This window comes from Mesoplodon bidens (genome assembly GCF_964165515.1).
Source record: "Mesoplodon bidens genome assembly, contig: HAP1_SCAFFOLD_49, whole genome shotgun sequence".
Classification (NCBI taxonomy): Eukaryota; Metazoa; Chordata; class Mammalia; order Artiodactyla; family Ziphiidae; genus Mesoplodon; species Mesoplodon bidens.
The window spans coordinates 2,940,821-2,953,851 of NW_027671810.1; the positions used below are offsets into that span (position 1 = coordinate 2,940,821).

Below are 13,031 nucleotides of genomic sequence, written 5' to 3' on the forward strand. Positions count from 1 at the left end.
CGCCCGCTCGCCGCAACTAGAGAACAAAGCCCGCGCGCAGCAACAGAGACCCAACACAGCCAAAACTGAATAAGTTAAATAGTAAACAAATAAAAAATTTAAATGAATAAATAAATAAATAAATAAATAAAAGCAGGCTCTGCTTTGTCAGCACTCTGGAGTTCCCTACGTATCGACGGGCAGGATTCCCGTCCTCTCCTGTAATTACGTCTGTGAAGTGCCTTTCCCGAGGAGAAGAGAAGCTCCTGGAAGCAGGGAATTGCTTCTTAAGATCACATGCACAACCTGAAGACATTTGATGTTTATGTCAAAGATAAAAGACAGAACACTAGATGGTGTGAAGGGTCCTCGAGGCCAAGAGCCAGGCAAGCAGGACACTTCCTCTGGGGACCCTTCCATCAGCAAAGCAGAAAATGTCCGTGGCCAGAACTGGCACTCAATTCGCTTTGAGCTGAGAAGCACCCATGTAATTACATAGGCTCCCCAAAGAGTAATTACTCCCACATTTAAGAAAGGAGATGGCTTTTCAGGCAGGGAAGGCAAGTACAGTCTTCCCAGCTGGCTGGACTGTGTGTGCTGATGGTCACGATGGAGCTGGGCCCCAGAGCTCTGCTCTCCCCTCAAACCCCCAACCTCACCCTCACCCTCAGCTGAGGAGCTGCTTCCCTGAGAACAGAGAAGCCATCGGAGGGCTTCCCCACCTGCAACCCAGCTCTGCCATCCCCTCCCCACTCCAGGACCCTGGCCCGCAGCTCTCCCCTCCCCCACACGCATCTACTGGATCATTCCCACTGTTATTTCTCCCATCACAACACAACACAACACAACACAACATCCTCCCCGGACCTCAGCTCCTACCCCAGCTACTGTCCAGTTTCTATTTTCCCTGTCACAGCAAAATATCTTGAAAAAGTTGGGACCAGAACAAACCCAGTTCTCCCACTCCTCTCTCCTAAGCCTCTCCGATCAGGATTTCACCTCACAGATCCATCCAAACGCATCATTGGCGAGGTACGACCTCCCCCCAGTGCTGGGCTCGATGGTTAATGGCTCCGCGGAACGGCAACCTCGTTTGTCCAGTCACCCAGGGAACCTCTAAAGTGCTTCCCACATGCAGACAAAACGCTGTGATTAATATTTTAGGAGAAATACTCAGCGTGGAGAATACACTTGAGCTGCTGGAGGAAAGAGGTAGCGGCACAGAAAAAAAGTTTCTGTAACTACAGGAATGAACAGATAAGCTGTTTTAATGGTAACAAGTATGGGATGAAGGAGAACGAATAAAAACCATTTAGAAGACGACATTAACAAGTCTCACACTACAACGTGGTAACAGAGGATGGAGAAGGACTTTAGAAGGAACTCATTTTTCTGGGTAGGTGACAGGCTGGATGATGCAACGATGAGCCGCCAGGGACAACAGCTCAAGGCAAGGGGCAGGGGGGCTGTAAATAATCATTTCTGGATCTACTGGATCTAGTCATCCGAGGTGCCCTTTGGACAAACTCCATAGAGATGCTGGCAAGTGGCTGGACAGAGGCATCTGTCTGGTCCAGGTGGGAGAACTGACAGAGTTGGAGGTGAAAAGCGCCAGAGGGTGAGATCAGACGGGGTGGAGAGTCATGGACCAAGGGTGAAACGACAACACACACAGAGGGCGGAGGAAAGAATCAGTCAGGAAGACAGCAAGGAGAGATCTGTCACAGAAACCCACAGAGCAGACTCTGCAGATGGCAAGGCGACAGTGGTCTGAGGTGACGACTGGCAAATCTCCACTGCTTTGTATGCTGGATGCCAGGTCACCTCAACCGGATCAGGTTCCGTGGAGGGGCAGAACCAAGACCGCAGGCTGCATGATACAATTCAGCTGGGAAACAAGGAATCTTTGCCAGAGACCTCACTGCATGGTGTGTAACGCGAACCTCTGAGATTGTAAGAGACAAAGAGCGAAATTTACTGGAAGGGTGACAAGGCTGTTCTTCCAGATGATCCTCATTGCATCCCTCGACTGAGCACTGAAAACAACGTACCTATGTGACAACGGTGTTCTACTGAACCGACAAGTTATATGCACTGAGTGCTCCCTGGACAGCACGCTCTCGGCTTACAGGAAGCACAAGGAAGGCACCAATGTCAACACGTTAGGGGCTGTCGCTCAGGAAGGCTCACGGCCTACAGCGGGATCCTCAGGGAAACCTTTTAACGCCCGAGAACAAAAGTGCTTCGGCAGGACCATGTAAGTCGAGCAAGGGATGGTGTTTTGCCACCAATGTCAAGAACACGAGGCTTGTACTGTGGCTCTAAGAGGATCGTGGGATCTACACGTAGGACTTGCCAGAAACACTTGGTGCTGACCTGCTCCTCTACGCTTTGTCTAACCACATCTTTTACCTACTCCTACTTTCCCATTTTAACTTTTGAACTATTCGCCTCCCAAGGTGTTATCACAAAGGAACAGCAGCAGATAAATACGAAAACAGCAAAACTCACCAGAGGCTGATTCATTTTCCGCTGCTCTTGGAACAACGTGCAGGACTGTGACAGTGGAGGCGGACCTGGAGAAGGAAAACGCAGGCAGTGAAGCTACGACTGAAGTGGCTCGGGGTGCACAAGCACCCGCCCCGTGCTCCACAGGAGACACCTGTGGGAGACCCGTCCTTTCACCTTCAGAAGGGCCTGTGAGAATAAGGAGGGAGCAACCACCCTCAGGTCTGTAACTCCCACGTGACTGTAGTACCTAAGGGGATACTTTATTTTTCCGTAGCGAGTGTACATTGAATCCTATTAAAATAAACCTCCGTCATTAAATATGAAATTTAAAAACGCTTATAGTTTATCTCTTCCAAGTCTGTTAACAACTTAGATCAGAACATCCACAGGATACCCAGAATAAAGGGACACACTCAGGTGCCTTTCAGTCTTACAATGATTTGTACAAACTTTACAAACTTACGTGCGACGCTCAAAAACATCTTTTATTAAAACTGACTTTAAGTGGACAGAACACCTGCCCTAGGAGTCTGGAGTCCTGTGAGCGACCCCACGTGCACACCCGGTGAGGATCTAGGACAAGTCATCTCCCTCCTCAGGCCCCATCGCTTCCTTCCTCACCCGAGGCAGCAGGACAGCAGCCCTGCAGACTCATCCTGCACCGATTACACTGGGCGACTCCAAAGGGCACAACCCAGGGGGGCGGCGGACGCTTACATTAGACAGCCAAGGTGCTGACGCGCCTTGAGACACACGCGCGAGATGCCGAGACGGCGACAGGAGGGGGAGGAGGTGGATCGGGGTTGGACGGAGGGGAGGACGCGGCACGTCCCGGCCGAGCCTGTGGACCCTGCTCCCCCAGGACACCCGGAGCTCACAAGTCCCAGGGGAGCCCCATCCGGAGCAGCCAGCCCTGTCCTCCAGCCCGGCCCCTCCACCTCCGGGAAGCGGTCAAACCCTCCCGGTGGCTCTACTGCGGGCCCTGGGGCGGGCAAAGCCAAGCCCCGGGGCGGGCCAAGCCCCGCTCTCCCAAGCCCTGCTCTCCAAGGGCCGCAGGCTCCACAACCGCCTGCAGGCCTGCAGACGCAACACCTACCCCGTGGGCACTCGCTCACCGGCCCCGGGCTCCCGAGGCTCCGGTCCGGGGGCTGCTCCTCGGGCGCGCTCCTCTCTCGGGGTCTCTATTTTTAAAATATTTATAAGTAACCCATTTTGTAGAAAACACCTATCTTTCATCATAAGAATTATGACACTTTATACTTTCATTCCAGCCTAACTTTTATACTCTATTTTCTACCATTTGGCAACTTATACCCTACGCTCTAGTCAAACAAAAATCTCCTTTACAATCACTGAAATATACTGTGTTGGTTCTCAAGTCCAGGATGTTCCTTCTGCCTGGTATGCCCCTGACCTTCTCTCCACGTGGAACATACCTACTGACATTCAAAACCTAATTCCAAGACCCCCTCATTGTTGGCATTCTCTTTAATATCCCCTAGAAGGGTTACTGACTCCGAGTTCTATTTTACAAATTTATATTTTTATGATTTATTTAATAGCCTATCTCTATTCGATTGTAATGAGTTGTTCATGCATCTCTCACACTCTCTTTTGAGTTCCTCTGGCCTTTATTTTTTCTTTTATCTCTTACCCATAAGCACAGTGCTTGCCCCATAGTACGTGCTCAACGTGTTGGCTGAGTGAAAAAAGACACCTTTTAGCTCTAATCATTTGTGAAATTTCATTTAAAATGACAGCAGATCACCCTTTGTTTCCTAACTTAATTTCTAGTACTATAGAATGTACACTCAGAACACGGTCAGTGGCCTACAGGAACAGTGTTCTCACTGGACTGCATGCATATAGTCAACCCCCTTATAACTTTCTCTGGCATACAACTGCCAGACATGTTATTAAGAAAAAAAAAAAAAAAAAAGATGTACCAACCCCTCACCTATTAGAAAACTTCCAGAAGCTCTCCATTCCTTATGGTATCTTTTCTACTTGATTTTTCAAATACCTCTGTCTTACTTAATCTATTCAGAACTGCCTTTTCTACCTTTGGCTTTCATTTTCAATTTCATTCATATCATTATCTGCACTTACCCATAGAACCTAAGCATATTTCAGTGTCTTATGCAAGTTTCCTCACTAGAGGTCAAAGGGGCAAGGACTATTGTGATAAAATATTAAATAAATAGACAATAGAACTTTGTTCTATTCGTCTGGGAAAATTACTACCTGAAACAAAATAATTCTGGAAACTGAAGGGATCAGACCAGTCAGCTTTGTTTACTTCAGACTCAAATCAATGTCTTGTCCTTACCTGAGCTCTGGTTACATTTAGAAAAAAGTACTGTAAATACAGTGAATGAGCAAGGCCACTATCTGAGACATGTCTGGGTCCTCAGTATAGTAACTGGGGGAATGGTAAGCGTTGGTCAATGTTTGCTGATTGATGACTCAATAGATCTGGTTAAGCCTCACCATCAGAATTCCAGATTTTTTAACAAGCTTCTCAGTCTTTTCAACCCAAAGAAAAAACTAAAGAAAACCAGATGACAAGCATTTCAAATTGTAAAATATCCTGGTTGTCAAATTTAAATAGGGATATCCTGTGCAATGGAGAGGCTGGCTGGTGCCAATTTCACATTTTGTTCTCTAGTGTCCGGACGAAGCCTGCTCTGCCAGTGAGCTGACAGGTCGAGAGCACTCCAGCTTCCACAGACACCCGAGAACTTTCTATTTTTCATGGTGTTCCTGCCTTACCTAAGGGAAGGACTGTATTCACAGTGAAAAGAGTTATGATTAATCACCAATAGAGAGATTCTTCCACTTTCTGGGTGCCCACGTTAAAAGTCTGGTATAGTCAACACTCCCTCTAACATAGATCGTGTATTGAAATGAGAAAACTATCACCTAATATGGCCAGAGAGATGAAGGGACTTGGCCCAGCTGAGCCCAGGAGACACCTCTAATTCAAAACCTCAACCATTAACATAGTGATTGTGATCAAGGAGACTTGCAGCACATAAGAGATTCAAAAAGCATATTAATCCACCTCCGGCAACACTGCCAGTTTAAAAGAATGATTAACCTTCTCTCCCACTTGATTCAACCTGGCTGTGTATTATACCACTCTAAATGCTAGCAGACTCTATGCTTATGGCTTCCATTAGGTAGCACTTAGTATACACGAAAACTTTCTTCAAGAAGTAATTACTTTTGAAACCACAAACATTTCAGTTGGGAAAAGAGAAAAAGAAAGGAGGTGCAAGTAAAAGGAACTAGGAAAAAATAAGAAAATACCCTCAAATATAAACATGTTGATTCAAAAAATAATTTAAAGGGGATTTAAACGATACTAGGTGAGCATTTATTCTGTTTCTGCTTTAAATAAAGCATTCTGTTTTATTTGTTAGGTGTTGTACTTGTTTAGTATCTAATGTCTGTTAAAAACCTCTCGAAAGAGATGTATTCATTCTGGTATCCTAAGCACCTATCTGGATGAACAGCACAAGCAATGGGAAGTCATGGGGCATAATGGACCTTGCAAAGGCTCTGGAATCCATCTCTTACTTATGGTCTTTGAGACTCAGGCTCCTCCTCTATGTAGTGTGCATAAAACTTAGTGGAGATAGAACACTAGGGACACAGAAGGTCAACGCAGGTATTTACTATGACTTTTCAAATATCTTCCTTTAGGAAAACAAATATATTTTATTTGCAATGAGGCTTTCTTGTGAATTTTATTCTTCTAAAGAAAAATATTTTTAGTGAACAATTCATTCGTTTGCCTCCCTGTGCTACTTTATTGACAATACTCAGGTAGGGGTGGTTTTCTCTCAAGCAGTTAACTCCATGTGATTTGTATTTCAGACCTTCCTAAAAGCATGTTTTCCTGCTCTTTCTTTCCACCCCATCCCAGCTCTACTTAAAATATTGTGATCCTCTATTAAAATGCACAGAACCCTGGGAAAATAAGGAGAAGCAAAATGTTTGTCACTGCCAGCTCTGGTATGCATATATCAGAGAATAAATTATAACTGATGAAGACAGAAATGGGACCCATATCTGTCTGACTTCAGAAACCAGAAGTGTAGCTACTACAAGCTGATGAATTGGAACTCAGATCAAGGCCTAGAGTGGAGAGGAGTCTTCTGATCAGAAGGGGAAAGTAAACAAAGGGCAGCGTTTAATTATTTAATAATAAGTAAGAGAATGACTATGGTGTTTTTACAGAACAGGATATAATATTGAAATAAAGCCCCCCAAAGTGACACAGAAACATAATGCAATCCCCTTAAGCTACAACCCTTCCTAAACCAAACCATACCATTCTCTTCACACAGCCTGGAAAGTCAAAAGAAAGGGGATACTGATCTGCATCACACTGGCATTAGAAGATCTACTTTTAATGAAGTTTTACTTCATGGACTGAAGTTTCCCCCCTAAAAGGGTAAGCTTTCTTCTCAAGAAACATCACTGTGTAATAATCAAGGAGCCAGGGATGGTGATATTAATTGTTCTAAGTACAGGGATTTGTTTTGCAGAAAAAAGTACCAATCAGAAAGAGAACTGACCAATAATTACTTAACAAAACTGCTTCAGAAGTAGATTTCTAAATCTACTTTTAGATTAATTGATAGTTAGGAAAATCTTACTAAGTTTATTCATTTAGAGGAAATCTGTGCAAGCCTCTGAAACCAAGAGGTATCGTATCAAAAGAGATAAGGTCACTAGACACTTATGTAAGAGCTACTTCTTCCTCAAATGGCCACCATATAGTCATTTCTATTACATTACCAAGAAGTAACAATGCACCTTTAGGAAACTAGTATGAAAGAAAAACATAATAAATTTTTTTGCAGGTGACTCTCTGATCTCATAGGTGTGTGTTAATTTTCCAAAGTTGGGACTGGATCCCGCCTTTACAAAATGCTCCTTGAAATATCACATTGAAAATCTTCTCTTTTACTCCTTACTGTAAACACTGTATATGTTTTTAAGAAGACCAATAAAAAATATGGACTATGGGGCTTCCCTGGTGGCGCAGTGGTTGAGAGTCCGCCTGCCGATGCAGGGGACACGGGTTCGTGCCCCGGTCCAGGAAGATCCCACATGCCACGGAGCGGCTGGGCCCGTGAGCCAGGGCCGCTGAGCCTGCGCGTGCAGAGCCTGTGCTCTGCAACGGGAAGTGCTACAGCAGTGACAGGCACGCGTACCGCAAAAAAAAAAAAAAAAAATATATATATATATATATATGTATATATATGTATATATATGTATATACATATACATATATATATATATGTACTATGAAATTATTTTTCCAGTAGTGAAATTATGGAGAATACGACTTGCATTTCTACTGTATTCCTGCAAAAAGAGGAAGTCCTTTTCCACAAAGACTGTCATCAATGTTAACTCTGGGAGAGAAGTATTTGTAGTTGTCTCATGCTTTGTGGTGACAGACTCTCACTTTTCCCCGTCTCTATTGTGGGTAACAGGGCACACTTTGGGCTGAGAATTCACGCTGTGGTCGGAAAAGAAAGAAACGAAAAATACCCTCATTAACACTGCTCTTTAACAAGTTCATCAAATGGGCCTCAGGCATTCTAAACAGCAGCAATTAAAAAATAACTTTAGATTTCATACATTTCTTCCAGTAGGATGAAAAGCTGAGGTATGTTAACTTTAATTTTATGGTTTGGGTGAATACAGAGTTCGATTACTCCCTGTCAAAGCAGAAATCAGCCTTTTACAGGGAATAAGTGCTAATTAAGCAAAACAGAGTAAGCATGTTATATGAAGTATATTTGTTTCTTTCCTGTGCACTTTGGCTGCACAAGCTCTAACCACAGTTTCCGGAGCGACCATCAGTGCTCCCTAAGAATGCCAATGCAGTGTTCCGTCCAGCTAGTGGGGTGCAGAGACCAGTCAGAATGCTGATGCTTTCCACAAAGGAGATGGGGCTAGGCAGGCAAATGCAATCAGGGAGTATTATCTCTGTCTTGTGTGCCTGCTACAAAACAGTGTCCTCTCAAGACTACTCTATCCCTTCTTTGCTTTATACGTGTATGTGTAAGTTTGTATATGTAAGCTTTACAAGTCTCTCATAAGAGAAAACTAAAAATGCCCAGGAAAAAGACAAAACTGCTTCAACAGAGAAAGGTCTCTCTGTTCCAGTTGAAGAGGATATAGAGTTAATAACAGGAAATATCCATCCCCTGAAACTGTATGAAACATGGATGCTTCCACAATTTACTCAAGGTCTCACTGACCAGGCTGTAATTTTAATTATTATTTCTTATGATTATGGTAGATAAAAAGTCTCAGTAGTATGCTAAAACTCTTTAACACCTGTTGACCTTTTTTCTTGATAGCTTTCCTCCTGCCAGGCTCCAGCCAACAGTAGCAGTAACAGATAACCAGATCTTAAGAGGATAGAAGTATAATGGTGCACTGAATATGGAAAGGAAGAACCAGTAATGGTTCCTATACATTCATAACGCGAATCAGCATCAAACTAAGGGAAAAAGCTTCCCCAAGAAGAAGTTGACAGCAAATAGTTTCGCCTCTTAATGCATTGAGGAAACAACTTTGAAGTTATCCGTAGCCACCGCTTCTGAAGCGACCAGTAGCTTTGCAACTATTAGTTTACTTGTATTAGATTAATTTATATTAGAGTTTATTTAATGTAATTGCTCACAAATTTTAAACCATTTTGTAGAGTAGTGTTCTGTATCTGTTTAAATGAAATGCTTTCCTAAGCTCAAGATCAGTGTTTTTATGTCGTGTAAATTATGAAATTACTGTGGAATATCTGGTAAACTTGATAGGAAACCCCAGATGTCAGCACTTTGCTGGGCAAGATTTAAAGTGGCCCACACCATTAACCCTCATCAGGAGCAGTAGCAGTGGGCTAAGTCATAAGGGCACGCCCATCCATTACATTCACCCAGGATACTGTGAGTGAGAATCAAAGGGCAGTCAGAGACCTCTATGCTCAGATTCCACTGCCAAGAAATGGCCTAAGTCAGCTCTTGTTGTTGAAGAAAATAACCCTTTAGGACTCAGACTGAATCCTATTTTAAGTTTTAGAGGAGGAAGGATACTATTTAAACATTGATGAAATGTGCCTCTCTTTTTTTATCAGCATAGAAATTTATTTGAATTCAAAATAATATGGTTATATTTAGCATAGTGTAATAATTATCTAAAGCACATATCATCGCTGGCTCTGAAACAGTTCTAAAGATGTCATTCTTTTGAAGTAAAAAATACGCAGTAAAAATGTACAAGGAAGCAAAAATATGAAAAAAACAGTTTGCTGAGTATGGGAAGTTGTTACAAGATGGGCACACCAAGATAATTGTAACAGAGTCCAAATTACATAACATGCAGCAAGGAGTTCTCTTGCTTTAACAACTCCTAGAAAATAAACCAGTAATCTCAATGCAAGAATACCACCACTGGGATAACAGGACACATTTTCTGAGGCACACAGGTAGTAATTCACTATACTTCCCCTTTCTCTAATACCTTTTCTCACACCAATTTCTTTTCTTTCCTCGAGGATAGATTTTATCCTGTTGAAAACAATTTTAGTTTTATTTGTAAAGTGGAGTAAATAATATCCTGAGTGAAGTAGGCAGCGTTTTAGCTGAAGATGCTCAGGAATCAAACTTTTGAAAAAGGCCAATCAGCTAGCTAGCTAGCAGTTACCATCAGTGGCTTGCAGAAAAAAAAAATTACAGATGATATGTTTGTTAAATAGATAAAAAGAATAAGCAGTTTAAAATGGGTGAAAAATCCCAGGATCTACTGTGACCTAGACCAGAGGTCCCTAACCTTTTTGGAACTAGGGACCGGTCTCCTGGAAGCAAATTTTTCCGGGGAGGTGGGGCGGGGTGTGTGGGGTTCAGGCGGTAATGTGAGCCATAGGGAGCGGCAGATGAAGCTTATAGCTGGCTTGCTTGCGACTCACCTCCTGCTGTGCAGCCCAGTTCCTAAGAGGCTGCGGACTGGTACCCATCCGAGGCCAAGGGGTTGGGGACCCCTGACCTAGACACTCAAAAGCAGACAGTTGACCTTTGATTAAGCCCATTTTCCTGTGGAGTGAGCCATAAGGGGCTCCAAGACACAGTTTGCTTTCAATGGTTCAGTGTTCACAGCCAGAGGGCAAACTCAGAATGTCTCCTCCTCTTGCAAAAACTGGACCGCGAATGAGAAGTCTTTTTTAGAGTAGCCCTTCACGCACGACATCCCTGCAGATCTGATGGGCTTGACTGCCCAGAAGGATTGGGCTCTTCGTGCTGGTAGCAGAGCTTCATGCTAATCCCAGATCCTTAGCCATGAGTGTTGCTCCAAATCCGCCCTGATAGTAACCAGCCAGGTGAACTCCATCCATCACCCCAGGTGCAGGATTGTAAGTGTCACTTGACCAACATCGTCCTAAGCTCGTATTTAGGATTTTAGCCAAGAGTTTTGGGTCAAGCCCTAACCTGAGTCCCAGATTCATAGCTCCAGCAGTTCCAATCCTACTAACAGCTAACAGCAAGTGTTTGCAGATCTGCGAAGCCTGGCCAGTCCCAACAGCTCCACGATGCACCACATGGGAGCCCATGCACCACAGCAGCTCAACCCCTCCCATCCTAAATGTGAGGTTGCCAGACCGAGCCGTTCCCACACCACCAGAAACAGGGGCATCCGAGAAAACTGCTCCCATTTTCTCAACTTCTTTGGCCAATTCTCTCAAAACCATAGGATCAACAGTACTGGAATCTATTAATAGTCTTTCTTCACTTTTTTTTGAATTCCATTTGCTAGAGTATAAGCTTCTAGCGCATTGATGCACTGTAATAATTCTGTCACCTTTTTCGGCTACATCCGCTGCAGAAGACACTACCGGGTTCACTTGCATCTAGAAGCTCTTTGCATGCATCAGGGAACACATCAGCAATAGTGAGTGGCTAGCCATGTTTCAAGAGCTCTTTTGCCATTGGATTCCCCACGTTGCCTACTCCAGTGAATCCAACTGGAGTCTTGGAAGCTACTGACCTAGAACACAGCGCTGCAAGGCTGGCCGCCGACGGCTGCTGCAGACGACTCCCTGTACCAGAGGCCGGAGATGGCTCCACGGAGACGGAAGGAGGCTGACACGTTGCCCGCGCCCCTCCTTCCCACGGTGACCTCCTCGACTCCCGGCTCACCCACTGGCTGCTATAGGGTGCGTGGTGCGGAGGGCCGGCTTGGCTGTGGCGATTCTTAATACCTCTTTGTTACTAGGTTACACATACAATTTCACCTAGTGAGCAATTTAACAGAAGGAATTTTTTTCTACGGCATTTTTGTGGCACAGCAGATAGAAGCGAGGTCACTATTTCTTTGAAAAACTGAACTAAAAGTTTATAGAAAGTCATGATTCATTCTACAAATATGCTGAGTCAAAGAAATGTGGAAATTGGTGCGATGGAAGAAGAGCGCTAGACTTCCCTGATGCTCAACTGGGACCTTTCTTCTGGTGTCAGAACATGGTTGTCTAACTCCTTTAATCCCAGTGGATTTTCCAAAAATTCCAGAATCTTCAGATTTTGGTAGCCCCTGTTTACTCCCTTTGCCCCCCCATGCCAAACCCCCACCCCACCCCGCACACATTTATTTTTTACCAGTTGTCCTCCGGGGTGCTTTTCTTTATATAGTTATTGCAGCAGTTTGTTAGACTACTGACCCCCAGTGCAAATGCCCCTCCCCCCCGGTTTCTCACCCTGTGTAGTTTTGTTCCACCTTGACCTGGGTTTGGTCACATGACTTGCTTTGGCCCAATGGCATATCAAGAGCTGAAGCTTGGAGAGTACTCGTGCTTTAGGGCTTGTCCTCATGGAAACCTGACATGTTAGGAAGCCTGGCTAACCTAGTGGAGAATAGGTCCAGGCCACAGCCAGCACCAATGGCCAGACATGTGAAAGCAACCAGCCCCAGTCCAGCAACCAGATGATGGCAGCCTCAGTAGTCACCTCAGGTGAAAGCAAGATAGATCCACCCAGGGGATCCCAGCCCATTCTGCTGATTCACAAATTGTGAGGAGATAAAGTGCCTGCTGTTTTAAACCACCAAGCATAGGAGTAGTTCATCACACAGGAAGAGATATAACTATCTTCACTGTTAGATTCTCTTCCCATTTTATACCATGTTTCCCCTCAAACGACTGTTCCTTTATCCAAGATTCTAGGAAAGAAATAACAACTGATGAGGCGGATAGAGCCTTAACATTTTTTAAAAGCTTTATAAACTTTTAAAATAACTATGTTAATAAAATCAATATTTATTTGATCACAAAATTATTTTCTTCAGTTGCCTTAAGAAGTAATGCAGAATTGTACTAAGTTTATAAATCTGGAGGCTCTAAAAATGTGTTATTCCTTGGATTCAAGTCCTAGTGTACTTTATGTGGGCATTCACGTTTGCAAAGTGATTCCAGGAAATTTGCGATTTCATTTTACAACTTTGGCCTAAGGAGTCTTATGATATTTTAC

At 44.0% G+C, this 13,031-nt stretch overlaps 1 long non-coding RNA gene across 12 annotated transcripts in view; it reads right to left on the reverse strand.

Annotated features, from left to right (window-relative positions):
* Positions 1 to 13,031, reverse strand: part of LOC308611006 — a 178,963-nt gene that overhangs the window by 136,743 nt on the left and 29,189 nt on the right. For 11 of the 12 annotated variants that reach the window (XR_014014728.1, XR_014014729.1, XR_014014730.1 and 8 more), the window contains exon 2: positions 2,491 to 2,555. This is a non-coding gene — a long non-coding RNA (uncharacterized lncRNA). Of the gene's footprint in view, positions 1 to 1,879; positions 1,925 to 2,490; positions 2,556 to 13,031 lie in introns of those variants that run through there. The other variant, XR_014014739.1, reaches the window with a different exon arrangement.